At 40.8% G+C, this 14,791-nt stretch overlaps 1 long non-coding RNA gene across 1 annotated transcript; it reads right to left on the bottom strand.

Moving 5' to 3' along the window:
- Nucleotides 1-2,363: 2,363 nt before the first annotated feature.
- LOC140521035 (uncharacterized) lies at nt 2,364-11,463 on the bottom strand. Its single transcript, XR_011972762.1, has 4 exons — nt 11,266-11,463; nt 10,112-10,234; nt 3,916-4,098; nt 2,364-2,540 (listed from the first exon to the last, which is right to left on the bottom strand). It is a non-coding gene; the product is annotated as an uncharacterized lncRNA (long non-coding RNA).
- Between the last annotated feature and the right edge of the window lie 3,328 nt (nt 11,464-14,791).

Genomic DNA, 14,791 nt, shown 5'->3' with positions numbered 1-14,791 from the left:
AACAGAAATAACCCTGTTTAATGGCTCTGATAATAAACATCAGGTGAGACATAAAACAGGGAGATGCATGTTCACACTTGTGAATATTTTTAGCATTCACTACTGTGATAAAGGAGATCTGGCACAAAGCCCAGGTCAAGGAAAAATTTCGTGTAGATGGTGAGGTCCTCCAAATAATACTGTTTATAGTCACATTGTGTTAATTGCATCAAATCCCAACTCACTGTAGAGTCTCCTGAAAGGGATCTGTAATCACTCAAAGCAATTTCATCAATCCATCTACATAGGAAAAGTGTTAGAAGGACTCTCTGAGTTCCAGAGATTCCGGAGCTACTTCTAGCTTTGGAGACCCAAGCAATAATGTTTTTTTATTTTGTTTTGTTTTGCACAATCACAGAATTTGAGAATTGGAAGGGATCTCAGCCACTATCTAGTTCAGCTTTGTTATAATTATTTGCAAAAATAATAATAAATGTTTATATAGCACCTAGGAGCCATATGTTATGAATTTTTACAACAACCCTAAAAAGTTAGTGCTATTATTATTCCCCTTTTAGAGATGGGAAAACTGAGGCAAACAGAAGTTAAGTGACTCACCCAAGGTTGCTAATAAGCTAGTAAGCCTCTGAGAATTTGACCTCATGTGGTCCTGACTCCAGCCAGGTGCCCTATCCACTGTACCCTAGCTGTGCCATACATAAACAGAATCCTGACTATATCATACCTAACAGGTGGTCATCACACTTCCACTTGAAGGGATGGAAGGCAGTTTTGATTAGTAGGAAATGTTCCTTGATATCAAGCCTCATTTTTTCTCTTGGTAACTTCCATCTATTGCTCCTAGTGCTGCCCTCTGGGGCCAAATGGAATAATGAATACACATGAAAGAAGTAATTTTGGGGTCCAGACCTAGGATTTCATTGGTGTAGGGAAATACCAGGGAGGAAAATCTCTGTACCAACTGTTTTGCAATTTAAAGTCTTACAGAGTTGCCTATGGCGCTGAGAGATCAAATGATTTGCCTAGGGTCACATGGCCAATTAGCGTCAGGAGAGAGAGAGAGACAGAGACAGAGAGAGAAAATACAGTTAGAACTTTTTTAACTTTTTAATTTTGCATACATGCTTTTCCAGTCTTTTTCTGGGCAAGTATACTAATTATGGATTAAAAAAAGCTTTTTTTCCCCTTATACTTTCACAATAGTTATTCAATCTGGTGAACCCATTCAAATATTCCCCTCCCATAGCTGAATGGTGATAGTTTTAAATTTCAAGTTCTCTTTTAGCATGAGGTCCGGGGCAAATAGTTCTTCTGGTCTCCCTCTTCATGGACTTTGAAGAATCTCTAGGAGACCTACCTCACAGTTTCACCTTTTTCCAGGTAATGGGAACAGGAAATAGGAAGGAATTGGCTTTCTTAGGCCTACTTTGAATTAAGGTGGAGCAGTGTTGAGAGGAGAAAGGGAAGTAGAAATATCTCCTCCTTTTGGCAGAGGATTACTGAAGCTTCTATCTATGCAAAGACCCCAAAGATGATCCCTTCCTCCCCTTGACAGCAAATATGCTTGGGCTGGCAGTGCAAAAATAATACAATTATTTTCATTCACATGAATGACTTCCCATTTATGTCTAATTACCATGCAGCACAATAATGATTACACATATCATTAAATATGTGTCACATTAACTTGCTTATAAATTTTACTCAACCTCCACCCAGCTACTCTATTCACATATGTTCCATCGCCACAGTTTGTTGTTCAAGCCTGGCCTTACCTTCTCAAGTTAAATAAATTAGCATGCTTCTGTATCAGCACATATAGATCTAAATAAAGGTAGTGTGGGGCTGCCCACATATAATCACTATAATTAAGCTATATTGTCATCCTACATGTGTCAGCATCAGGGTAGGATGACATTCCTTTGTTGTATTAGGGGTTTGGCTACTAAGATTTATGTCAGGCTAAAATTCTGTGGGTCAGTCACTTTTTTAAATCTAGTAACGAGGATAAAAGGCACTGTGGCTAGAATCTCTGTTGGTAAAATGAGGAAAATATAGCTTCATTTTTGCTCACGGAAATATGTAGTCAATTAGGCTCTAATGTGGTCCAGACTCCTTTTGATATTTTCAAATGAAAACATTCCAAGTTATTTATTTCCCTATGGTTGTTTCTAAGCATTCCCAGTAGCTGCTGTTTTTAATAATGCTCTTAGAGAGTGTGCGGTATTCTGGGTAGAAAGAGGGGTTGTAGAATTCTACAGGGTTGCCATGGGTCTTCCTATTCTGTTATCACATGTCCTGAGTATAATTATTAGAGCTTACATTTAGTTAAATCCAAAGCTTTCACATACCCATTTCATTCATTCACACTATTCATAGCCCATTTTAATATATCTAGAAATAGTACAAAGTGCAGATAACGGTGAGACCTCTTGTAAGGATGCCTTTTCCTAGAAATACTCATAACATGCATAGGAAGAAGGACCTGCCATTCATTTAATTGCTGAATATTTCCTTTCTGCAGAAGCCTGTGATGAGTCCTGTGGACAATATAAAAGAAAAAAGAGACTTAAGTTTCTAGCCTAGAGCTGGTTAGAACCTTGCTGGGGAGAAAAGATGTGAATGCAAAAAATGACAGGAAAACAGTTCTCTAGCAATATATGAGTCAATCAATAAATACTTATTGAATAACCCACACAGGGTACTCCATTTCCCATCTCCAAACCTTTGCACAGCTATTACCTCTCTTTTCTGGAAAGTACTCCCTCCATCTACAGCCTTTCAGAATCCCTAATTTCTTTCAAAGCTCACCTCAAAAGTTAACTCATAGTTAAGTCTTTCCTGACTCCTTCTAGCTGCTACTGTCTCCCCTCCCCCAAATCTTACATTTTGTTTGTACTTACAGGTGTGTATATTATATATGTTGTCTCTTCCTATAGAATGGAAACCTCTCGAGGTCAGGGGCTGTTTGATCTTTTTACTTTGCATCCCCAGTACCTAGTATAGTGCCCAACACTTTGTAAGCATGTGCTCAGCCTTGAGCTAAGCTTGGTTGGAGAAGGCATGGAAGGTGGGGAAGGGGTTTAAAATGCAGTCTGTGCTCTGGAGGAGTTTGCATCATAGAGAAAAGGAAAGGTTGCTCTAATATTCAGGGTGATTTTTAAAAATTATTTTCCCTTTAACTGCAGCAAATATTCCCTTTATTTTTTCTTTTTTAAATTATTTTCTTCTATTAACAAGTATTTATTTTCTCTTCCACTCACCTTCTTTGCAAAATGTGTGTTTTTTAAAGTTCATTTTCCCCTACAGATTCCAATCTACTTTTTTTTTTTCTAAATCACTTGAAATAACAGCAAATGCAACAAGACAGAGTATGACTACAGGGTATGACTACATGGTATGACTACAGTGCTTGCTAAATTCTTGCAGTACAAACTCTAAATGCTGCAAAAGTTCAGAAGCAAGAAACATCATAGTCAGGGAAGTCTTCATGAAGGACAGGAGACTTTAGCTCAGCCTAGAAGAATAAACAAGATTTCTACAAGCAGAAAAAAAGAGGGAGGGTGTTCCTAGAATGGGAAATAGCAGAAGCCATGCATGGCAAAGCAATTGAGCACAGAGTGTACAGGACCCGAGAGAAGAACCATTTGGCTGAGGTAGGAGGCTCTGTCAGAGATGGGAATCAAGTTGTATAGGTTAGATAGGATTAAATCCTGGAGCACCATGAAAATTAGAATGTGATTAGGCATGGGGAGAGAAAGGGGATAGGGGTGAAACCAAAAGAGGGCCTTGCCTTGTTTGCCTTTTCCTTAGAGAGGAAGAGAATGGATAGAGGCTTTGGAAAGTTGGCAACATGGGATCCTGGGGCATGTCTGCTAGGCATATGGACCTATGGGTAACTTGTTAAGGAATTACCTGCTTCAATAAGGCGTTGAAGTTTCTAAAAGTCCATCATCCAAACCTTTTTTTCCTTCTTCTATCTATTACAAACCAGATTTGGCTCCACAGACTATAATGTCCTGGTTTATAGAGTTGCAGTACCAGAAAACGGAGCAGAGTCTCAAAATCCCAATATTAGCTGTACTTCAGATCATAGATCTAGGGAAGAAAAGGAGAGGAAGAGACAGTGGAGAGAGAGGACAGAGGAAAAGGTAATTGTCGGAATGATGACTCGCTTTCCTGTCTTCTCACTCTCATGTGTTTGCATTGGAATGAGTTGGCTTCTGAAATTTGGCTGGATAGCTTTCTTTCTCTCTTTCCCTCCCCCCCATCCCTTCTGCTTCTCTTCAGGATCCATGGTTAAGGAGAGATCCCACACACAATCCCACATACTGGAGTCCAGCTTTGTAACCAGTGGTCCCAGTCAATGACTGGTAGGAGGAAGACTTTGCCATGCTTCATAGACGAGAGGGCTCTTGAGTACTGCAACACATTCCCCTAAAGACCCAAATCTTTCTCTTGTCTCAGACCCAGAACTACCCAACAGAGCTATATTTACAAGGTCCTGAATTGCCTAGGCAACTGGGACAGCCAAATCAGTCTCCATTTTCATACATGCTTTATGGTCTGGCAGCTGAGACATGAATATAAATACGTACATATGTACTTTTTTTCCCCTTCATTTTGGCAGATGAGCCTGGACCTGCCTGGTTTCCATATCTGAGAATAGAATATCATCAGTGCTACTTCATGCAATGGAAAGAACATTGGATTTGGAATCAAAGGTCTTTGGTTGGAATTCCACTTCCATCTCTGCTATTTACTTGCTGGATGACCTTTAGCAAATCACTTAACCTCTCTGGGCTTTGGTTTTCTCATCCCTAAAATGAAAGTATTAGACTAGATGACCATTAACTTCCCTTCCAGCTCTCCATCTATGATTTAGTGATTGACCCAAGCTATTCTTACTGCTATATGGTGGTATTTCTTCTGGTAGTGGTATGAATTGTTCACTACATTAGAATGCCTCCTGTTTTCCCTCAAGGAAATACACACACCTTTATACAGAGATACACTACATCCTTCAATACTTTAAGTGCCTCCTTCTAACTTGCACCCTCTACCATCTTCAAAAGTTGCTATGGTGATTTGGTGATCTAGATTAAACTTCACTCTTGGCCAATACCCTAGGGGTTTATGTTTGATATTAGAACTAAAGAAGACAAACATGGGTCATTCAACACTTAACGAAAGGTGATTTACCTGCTATAGCAGAACAACCTTGCTGGAGTTACTGACTGTGATTGGTCAAACAGCAGAATGTTGTGCTTCTCACAGGTGTTTTACACTCAGGAGAACAGCAAGTGATCTCAATAGCCTAAGCCACTGGGTAGCCCCCTGAGTCAATCAAGTCTCAGGGATTGCTTCAAAACCTTTTAAGTAAAAACTTGATTAATTTACTTGGGGTAAGGGTTAGGACATTGCTCCTATCACACTAGGTAACCAAACTCTTCAAACTTAGATGGCACTTTTATATACATGATCTCATTTGAGCCTCACAATAATTCTTTATACAAACCTCATTCTGAGTATCTGTCATGTACCAAGTGTTATGGGGGATATAAAAAGAAAAAGCATAGTTCCATACCCTCAATGCTCTCACTCTAGTTGAAGAGAAAATACCACCATACATAAAACATAGAACTATATAAGAAACAATATAACTAAGTGCTAAATTAAAAGTAATACTATATTCTAATTTATATCTCTTGGCCATGATGGCTAGGAACCTTTAGTAGAACTCCTCACATTACTTGGATGCTATTGCAGCACACAATACCATGCCAGCAATCAGGAAGACCAGAATTCAAATCCTGCCTCAGACACTAGCTCTGTGTCCCTGGGAAAGTCATTTAACCTCAGTTTCTTCATCTGCAGAATAGGGATAATAATAGCACCTACCTCCCAGGGCTGTTGTGAGGATCAAATGAGATAATAATCGTCAAGTGCTTCAGCACAGGGTCTGCATATAATAAGTATTATATAAATGTTGGCTGTCACTATTGTTATTATCTTTTCTCACTGAATAACTGACTCATCTTCTTTTCTGATTATTTATCTTATTGATAATATCTTTTACACAGCTTCTTGAACAAAATTCATTGTTGGTAAAATGGTGCAGGCCACTCAGAAACATCATACATCCCTCCATCATCCTTTCTGTGAATCTCACTTTTGAATCTTCAGAGACTATGGTATTTCATGATTTGTAGTCACGTAAGATCAATACAACTATATTGGTATGAGAAGGATAGGTATTTCAGAGAGAAAATTGAGGTTATTGAAAGCACTGTATTGTTGTTCAGTCATTCGTGTCCAACTCTTTGTGACCCTACGGACTATTCACTGGAAGGTCAGATATTAAAGCATGCCAGACCCTTCTACCATCCACAATTTCACAAAGTCTGTCCAAGTTCAAGTTCATTGTTTCCATGATACTATCTACTTTATCCTCTGCCATCCCCTTTTCCTTTTGACTTCAATATTCCCCAACATCAGGTCATTTCCAATAAGTCCCATCTTCTCATTATCTAGACAAAGTATTTAAAGCTTCAATATTTGACCTTCCAGTGAATAGTCTCAATGAATTTCTTCAAGTAGTGAATGATTTGATCTCCTTGCTGTCAAAGGGACTCTCAAAGGTCTTCTCTAGCACCACAATTCAAAAGTGTTGATTCTGTAGACTTCAGCTTTCCTTGTAGTCCAATTCTCACAATCATACATTGCTACTGGAAAAACCATAGCCTTGAGAATATGGACCTTTGTTGACAAGGTGATACCTCTTCTTTTTACTATGCTGTCCAAATTTGCCACACCTTTCCTTCCAAGGAGCAAACATCTTTTAGTTTCATGACTGCAGTCACCAATTGCAGTGATCTTTGGATCCAAGAATACAAAATCATACACTGCTTCCCTTTTTTCTCCCTCTATTTGCCAGGAAATGATGGGACCAGTTGCCAAGGTCTTAGTTTTGGGGATGTTAATATTCAGGTCAGCTTTTATACTCTCCTTTTTCACTCTCATGAAGGGGTTTCTTAATTCTTCTTCACTTTCTGCCATCAGAGCAGTATTATCTGCATATGTGAGATTGTTAATATTCTCCCAGCCACCTAAAATCCAGCTTTTAATTCACCCACCTTGGCATTTCACATGATGTACTCTGCATATAAGTTAAATAAATAAGGTAACAATATACAGCCTTGTCATACTCCTTTTCCAATCTTAAACCAATCAGTTCTATTTTTGGTACTAACTATTGCTTCTTGGTTCAAATGCAGGTTCCTTAGGAGACAAGTAAGATGATTTGGTGTTCTTTGAGGACTTGCCACATTTGATTGTGATCCACACAGTCAACAGCTTTAGTGTTGTCAATGAAGCAGAAATAGATGTTTGGGTTTTTTTTTTCTGGAATTCTCTTGCTTTACCCATAATCCAGTGAATGCTGGCAATTTGGTCTCTAGTTCCTCTACCTCTTCAAAAACCAGGCTGCTTTTCTGGTAATCCTCAGTTCACACCTTGCTAAAGCCTACCTTGCAGAATCTTAAGTATAACCCTGATAGTGTGCGAAATGAGCGCAATTGCTCAGTAATTTGAACATTCCTTGGTATTGTCTTTCTTTAGAATTGGAATGAAAACTGATCTTTTCCAATCCAGTGGCCATTGCTGTGTTTTGCAAATTTGCCAGCATACTGAGTTCAGCACTTTAAAGCATTATAGTTCAGTTGGAATTCCATTGCCTCCACTAGTCTTATTATTAGCAATGCTTTTTAAGACCCTCTTGTCTGGCTCTAGATCAGTAACCACACCATCCTGGTTACTGGTGATGTCAAGATCTTTCTTTTATAGTTCTTTCGTGTATTCTTGCCACCTCATCTTAATCTCTTTTGCTTCTGTTAAATCCCTCCTATTTTTGTCCCTTATCATGCTCACTTTTGCTGAAACATTCCATAGATAGCTCTAGTTTCCTTGAAGTGGTCTCCTGTCTTTCCCATTCTATTGTTTTCTTCTATGTCTTTGGATTGCTCCTTTAAGAAAACCTTCTTTTCTCTCTTTGCTAGTCTCTGGAAGTCAATTGGGTATATTTTTCCCTTTCTTCTTTACTTTGCCCTTTCCTTCTTTCCTCAGCTATTTGTAGACTCATCAGTCATTTTACTTTCTTGCTTTTCTTTTTCTTTGGAATTTTTTTTGTTGCTGCCTCCTATACAATACTGCAAACCTCTGTTCCTAGTTCTTCAGGTGCTCTACCAGATCTAATGTCTTAAGTCTATTTATCACCTTCACTTCATATTCATAAGAGATATTGTTCAGGTCATACCTATATGGTCTGCTGATTTTCCTTACTTCAATCTATGTTTGAATTTTGTAATAAAAACCTCATGATCTGATTCATAGTCAGCTCTAGGTCTTGTTTTAATGACTGTATAGAAGTTCTCCCCCTTTGGTTGTAAAGTATACAATCAATCTGATTTCTATATTGACATGTAAGAAAGTAGGAGAAACTATCTGACTATATAGCTATGACCTAAACAACAGGAAAAGCACTGTAGAATATCTCAAATCTCTCTCACTCTCTCTTCCTCTTATTCAACTCTGGACCTAATCCATTATTTGTGAAGAACATCTGTCCAGTTTACAAGTACTGATGTACCAGATATGTTAGTCCTCTAGCCAATCGTATATCACAGTGTGGACGACAGGTATTCTTTATCCACATCGGCTTCCTTGCGTGGAATAAGTTATCTTTTCAACCTCCCCAAAATACACCATAGTTAGCCAATCTACAAGGGAAGATTGCTCCAAAATGCAAGCTATTTTAAAAAAAAATTATTTAAAGTTATCTCCCCCTACGAATTTAATCTCATTAATCAGTAAACAAGCATTTATTAAGTGTCTACTATGTGCCAGTCACTCTGCTAAGCAGACACAAAGAAAGGCAGAAACAATCTGTCATCAAGAAACCTACATTCTAATGGGGGAGAAGAATGTGCAAATAACTGCACAATAAAAAATATATACTGTGTAAACGAGAAGTACTCATAAAGAGAAGGTACTAGCTGGGGTGGGGTGGAGAAAGTAAGAAAAACCTCCTTCAGAAAGTAGAATTTGAGTTTAATCTTGAAGGAAGTCAGTGAAACCTGGGGGTAAAGATGAGGCAGGAGAGCATTCCAGGTATGGAGGACAGTCAGTCAAGGCAAGGAGTCAGGACATGGAGTGTCACTTGAAGAAGGGTAAGTAGGCCAGTACATGTCTGTATTGTAGAGGGCATGGAGGGAAGTAAATTGTAAAAAAGACTGGAAAGATAGGAAGGGGTCAGGTTGTAAAGGGCTTTAAATGCCAAAGGACATTTTATATTTGATTCTAGAGATCAAAAAGAGTCATTGTAGTTTATTAATTAGTGGGGTAATACGGACAGACATGTATTATAGGAAAATCACTTTGGCAGCTGAATAGAATGGGCAGGCTTGAGGCAGGGAGACCAAGTGGAAAACTATTACAATAGTACAGGCAAGGGGTGATGAGAGCCTGCAACAGTGTGGTATTTGTGCCAGAGGAGAGAAGGGGAGGTTAGGGGAGATGTAGTGAAGGGAGAAATAACAAGATTTGACCCCAGATAGGATCTGTGAGATACATGAGAGTGAGGAGTCAGTGATAAAAGTAGGGTTGTGAGCCTGAGTGGTGAGAATTGTGATCCCCGGGAAATCATAGGGCATTGGAGAAAGGGAAGGGGGAGGGGAATTCTTTTTGTTGTTTTTTATATTCTGAAATGTTCATATCTATTGATAGCTGTTAAGTTCAAAATGGATAATTGTTTTTAAAAGCATACATTTAAATTTTGGTCACAGTATAAGGCAATTGAGTCAATAAATAGTTCTAGTTGATATTATATGTTTGTATATGCCTTATCTCCCTTTTTATTTAATCACGGACATTTAATAATGATAATTATTATAATAGCTAATATTTATATAGCCTTATTATGCCCAAGTAGCTGCCCCTTTTGGAACTGATCAAAGTCATCTGGTCAAAGGAGGCCTTTTGACCAGGTCCCCTGTACAAAGGCTATGCTTTTCCCATTATACTGCACTGCCTCTCTAGGTTAGAAAAACGTTACCTTTATATGCTCCAATGCCAGTAGGTCTGTGAGTTTTCAGGGGGTTCAGAAAACACTCTTTGGCACATAGGTGTTGGTGCATGGGCTGTTTCAATATTCTTGTCATTTAAAATGTTCATTTTTCTTAAAAACAAAAAAAAGAATTCGTCTAATTGTGGCCACACTAATAGCTAGTTAGCCAGGAAGGACTTCCACAGGATTTCTTTTCCTTCCTGCCTTCTTTCCTCGTCCCCCTCTTCTTCCTCCTCCCTCCTCTTTTCTTTCCTTCCATCTTCCCTCTCTCCTTCCTTCCCATTCCCTTCCTTTTGCAGAGGGGTGTCAAGGGCAGGGATGGTGGTCTGGCACGGGGCTGGTGGGGGAGCAGGAGGTAAGACAGTGGGCCGGGGGCTGGGGCTGGGGGCGAGGGTGCCGCCTGGAAGAGCAGATTGCGCTGCGCCAAGTCTGAGGCTGCCAGCGCGGCTCGGGGCTGCCAAGGCCCCCCAGGCACCGCGGCCCTCTCGGAAGCAGCCAAAGACGGACCCAGACCCGCTCCGCTCCCCATTGGCCCGGGGCACTGCTAAGCTCCCACGCTGGAAAGGGTGTGGGGGAAGGAAGTCCCGGGCCTGCGGTGCAGAGCCTCGGCCCATTGTCCTCCGGCCATGCCCGTGTGCCAGGGCCCCGGGAGCCAGGACAAAGAGGGGAGGCATTTCCCGAGCCCAGCCGTGCCCGGGTGGAAATGGAAAGGTCTCCGGCGGCGCGGAGGCACTCCCTTCCACGTGGTGGCTGGCGGGGCTGGGGGAGAGGGAGGGGGCTCCTTTGTCTAGCCGGGCCCTGACGTCCTCCCCCTCCCACCCTTCCTCCCTCCTAGGATCTCTGGGCTGGGCCGCAGCCCGCAGCTCCTAGGAGCATCCTCCGCACTAATGACGTTCCTAGGACCGCCTGGGCAGAGGCTGGGAGGGTCGTGCGGGCTGCCCAGCCCTAGGGCTGGAGGCTGCTCCCCCCTTCCCCCTGGCCCCCAGTGTCCCCGGACTGCCGATTGCACATCATGGCAGAGACACCTAGTGGCCACAAGCCAGCAGAGCCCAGACACCCGTCCCCGCTGGCCCGGGGATCTTGGCCCTGGGGCCAGAGCGGGTGGGACCACAAGGTCCCCACCCGCTTCCTCCGCGGCTCACCCGTCGCTTCTGCCTTTCTCTTTGTTCCCCTCTGATATCCTGACAGCGTACGACTCTTAGGGTAGGGACTTCAACAGGGCTGTTGTTCACTCAGGGCTCCCCCTCCCTCCCCGTTGGGTTTGGTCTTGGAGGCTTATTTGCATCCACAGAGACCTCGTAGAGAACGTTAGAGCCACAGATGTTCTTTTGTTTTGTTTCAACCTGGAACATTATGTGTCTTGTTTAAGGTCATAAAGACGTAGAAGATCATAGATACAGAGGTGAAAGGGACCTCGCAGGCATCTTTCGGGGGATTCCCGAAGTGGGATGGGGAAAACACGCGCATCTTCAGTTTCGTTACCCTTTGGTTTCCTTTGTGATGTGATGTGATCCTCTGTAATCTTTCTTGTGTTTAAAAGCGTGATTCTGAGGAGGTCCTCCAGACAAGTGATAGGGTGCATGAGAAAGGGTGAGAACCTTTGTTTTGGGGTGAAACCTTCATTTGATGGATGAATGAGTGGCGGCACCAGCATTATAACCCAGGCTTCGGAACTCCAGATCCAAAATTCGTTATGACTCCTGAGGCACATCATCATTTCAGTTCGGTTCTGTAAAGAATTCTGGAGAAACAGATCAAAATGACAATGGTCCTTGCAGCTCCAGAAACTGACGTTCTACTGGTTAATAATGGATGACATTTCTGTAGCATTTTGCGGCTTTATAAATACATTATCTCAGCTGAGTTTCACAATAGCCCTCTGAGAGTTATTACAGCCCCCTTGTTGATGCAGTAAGTAGCCTTGGAGGGTCTGGACTCAGTTGCACAGAGCTGAGTTAAAAACTGGCCTCAGACAGCTTACTAGTTGTGTGAACCTGAGATAGTCATTTAATTTCCGTTTCCTCAATTAAAAAATGGGTGTAATAGCACCTATCTCCGAGGTCTTTTGTGAGGATCAAATGAGGTAATACTGCGAAGCTGCTGCCTGGTGTAATAAAGGCCGTTTCCTTCCTTTGCCTTGAAGCCCCATGTAAACACTAGCTGTTAGAGCCATTTTGTAAATAAGGAAACAGAGGCTCAGAGAGATGGAATGGCTTGTTTATGACTACAAAGCATTAGAAGCAGGATTTGAAGCTAGATCTTTGTGATCCCAAGTGTAGAATGCTATGCTGAGCACATGAGAGCCACTCAACAAACACCTGCTGATTTACTGATTTTATTTACTATTATTTATTATTTTGTCATCACTCATACACCCTCAGCCTGCATTGTTTCTACCACAGTGATAGACTTTCACCAAATCCTACTCTGGGTGGCACATATATATACCAATCCCTGAAGGGCACCTACTTGTTCTGTTTTCACAGAATGTTTTTGTGCTCAGGACCCTCATGGGTATAATTAGTCAAATCCCACAATGACCTGAGGCAGGCATTTTTATTCCTTATTTATGAGGAAGAGAAACTAGCTTGGAATCAGGCTTAGGCGTATGCGTTGGCGGAGTAGGGCAGGGTAGAGGGACAGATAGTGTTCTCTTGGCAGTAGGAAACATTAAGGCTGATCACGAGGGGATGGCTGTCTGTTGGTTAATCATTTACTTGTTCTCCCATAGCAGTTACTCATAGGCAGGGATGCTCTGCTTTGGGGGAGCTGATCATGAAATTTTCACTGTGAGTATTTACACCTCAGAAATGGGCAAATCACAGCATGGTTATAATTTTGTTCATTGCCTAGGCAAAGTGATGGAGAAAATGTTAATAATGAAGATTCAATTAAAATTAATATTATATATTACATATTATTATATATAATCTTGTATATATTTTACAAGATTATATAAAATAAAAATTTAAATTAAAAAAGATTAAATGTGTGTCATTGACATATAAATATGTGTGAGGTACGGATGTAATATGTATTCTTGAGAGCCGGTTGCTAAATGTTCATGAGCAGCCCCTGCATGCATATATAATTTGAGAAGCCATGGAAAGGCCTCTATTTTCCAAATATATATGCCCTATCAATGTACCAGAATGTCTGAAATTCTGCCTTTAAAGAATCTTTCTTTGGGATTAAGTTTATCTTTAAAATGTAGATGTACTTGGGAAAGGGAACATCTACATTTTCTAATCAATTTCTTTGAATGAGTTAGTTTACCAGCTGCCACTCCTTGATTGTAGAATCTGGTCTGTTTTCAAGGAATGGAAGGGTTATGAAGGTTGGATTAGAAGGGTGAAAGGTAGGGGAAGACAACAGAAAGGGGCGCTATGAGTGTCAATGACACACCCTTTATAATTCAGCCCCTTTATAATTTTGCCCCGTTATTGATCTATCTCTACAGCTACCCTGGTGGGGAGGAAGGTGTTTTAAAATTACAGAATATTACTATAATTACAATTATAAAATTAGAGAACATATTGTAAACATATTATACATACTTAAAGTTCTTTTCCTATGACTAAACAAGGGAAAAAAACCCAAAAAGAGTAATTGCATATCATTTTCTTTGGTATTCTGCCTACATGTTAATTCAATCCCTAGTAGTGACTTAGAAAAAGAGGAAACAAAAGAAATGGAATGGCTTTTTTCAAAACCTTTGACATACCTTTGCATCCTTCTGTCTGCCACCTTAAGTTCTGGGGAAGCATTGGGAAATAAAGGACAGGTAGGTGGCAGAGTGGATAGAGCCCTAGGCCAGACATCAGGAAGACCTCAGTTCAAATCTGTCCTCAGACACTTACTAGCTCTGTGACCCTGAATAAGTCACTTAACCCTGCTTGCTTCCGTTTCCTCATCTGTAAAATGAGCTAGAGAAGAAAATGGCAAACCACTCTTGTATCTCTGCCAAGAAAACCCCAAATGAAATCAAGAAGAGTCATTCACAACTGAACAACAAGAGGAAGAACTTGGGAAACATATAATACAGGTATTTGGGGTGGGGAGTAGGTATTTTTGTAGGACAGAATTGAGGGTGAGTGACTGGGAACATCAAACACATTTTATTACTTTCTTTTCTTCTGCTAAACTTTCCTCTTTTTGGTTATGTGCTTGACCCTCCTAGCTATATATACACATACACATGTATGTATATTACACACACACACACATATAAATACATATGTGTGTTGGGAGGGAGTTCAGATCTGTGATTTCATCACTCCCAATGTAGAAACACCCTCTGCCTTGCAACGGTGGTTATGACATGTCCATAGTTATACAGCTTGCATGTGTCAGAGACAGCAATTGAATCCAAGTTTTCCTGTCTCCAAGGCCAGCAGCCCTCTAATCTTAGACTAAGTCTACCCAGTCTCTAGATATACACACATATATCCTTGGCTGTTCCAAAAAATCCAGTCACAAAGTCTAACTATTTTAAATGCAGTCTCTCTGTCTATCCAATTAATTTTGAGGTCTCATTGAACTACTGTTAGATGGAAAAAAATGGAAAGTAATCAATCTGTGGGCTTCTCCACCTGATCAATTCAATTCAGTTAACATTTGTTAAACACATATTACATGTAAGATACTATGCTAGACAGTGAGGAGACA

This window comes from Notamacropus eugenii, chromosome 1 (genome assembly GCF_028372415.1).
Source record: "Notamacropus eugenii isolate mMacEug1 chromosome 1, mMacEug1.pri_v2, whole genome shotgun sequence".
Classification (NCBI taxonomy): Eukaryota; Metazoa; Chordata; class Mammalia; order Diprotodontia; family Macropodidae; genus Notamacropus; species Notamacropus eugenii.
Note: the sequence above shows the minus strand (reverse complement) of the source record. Positions and strands in the feature narration are given on the sequence as shown.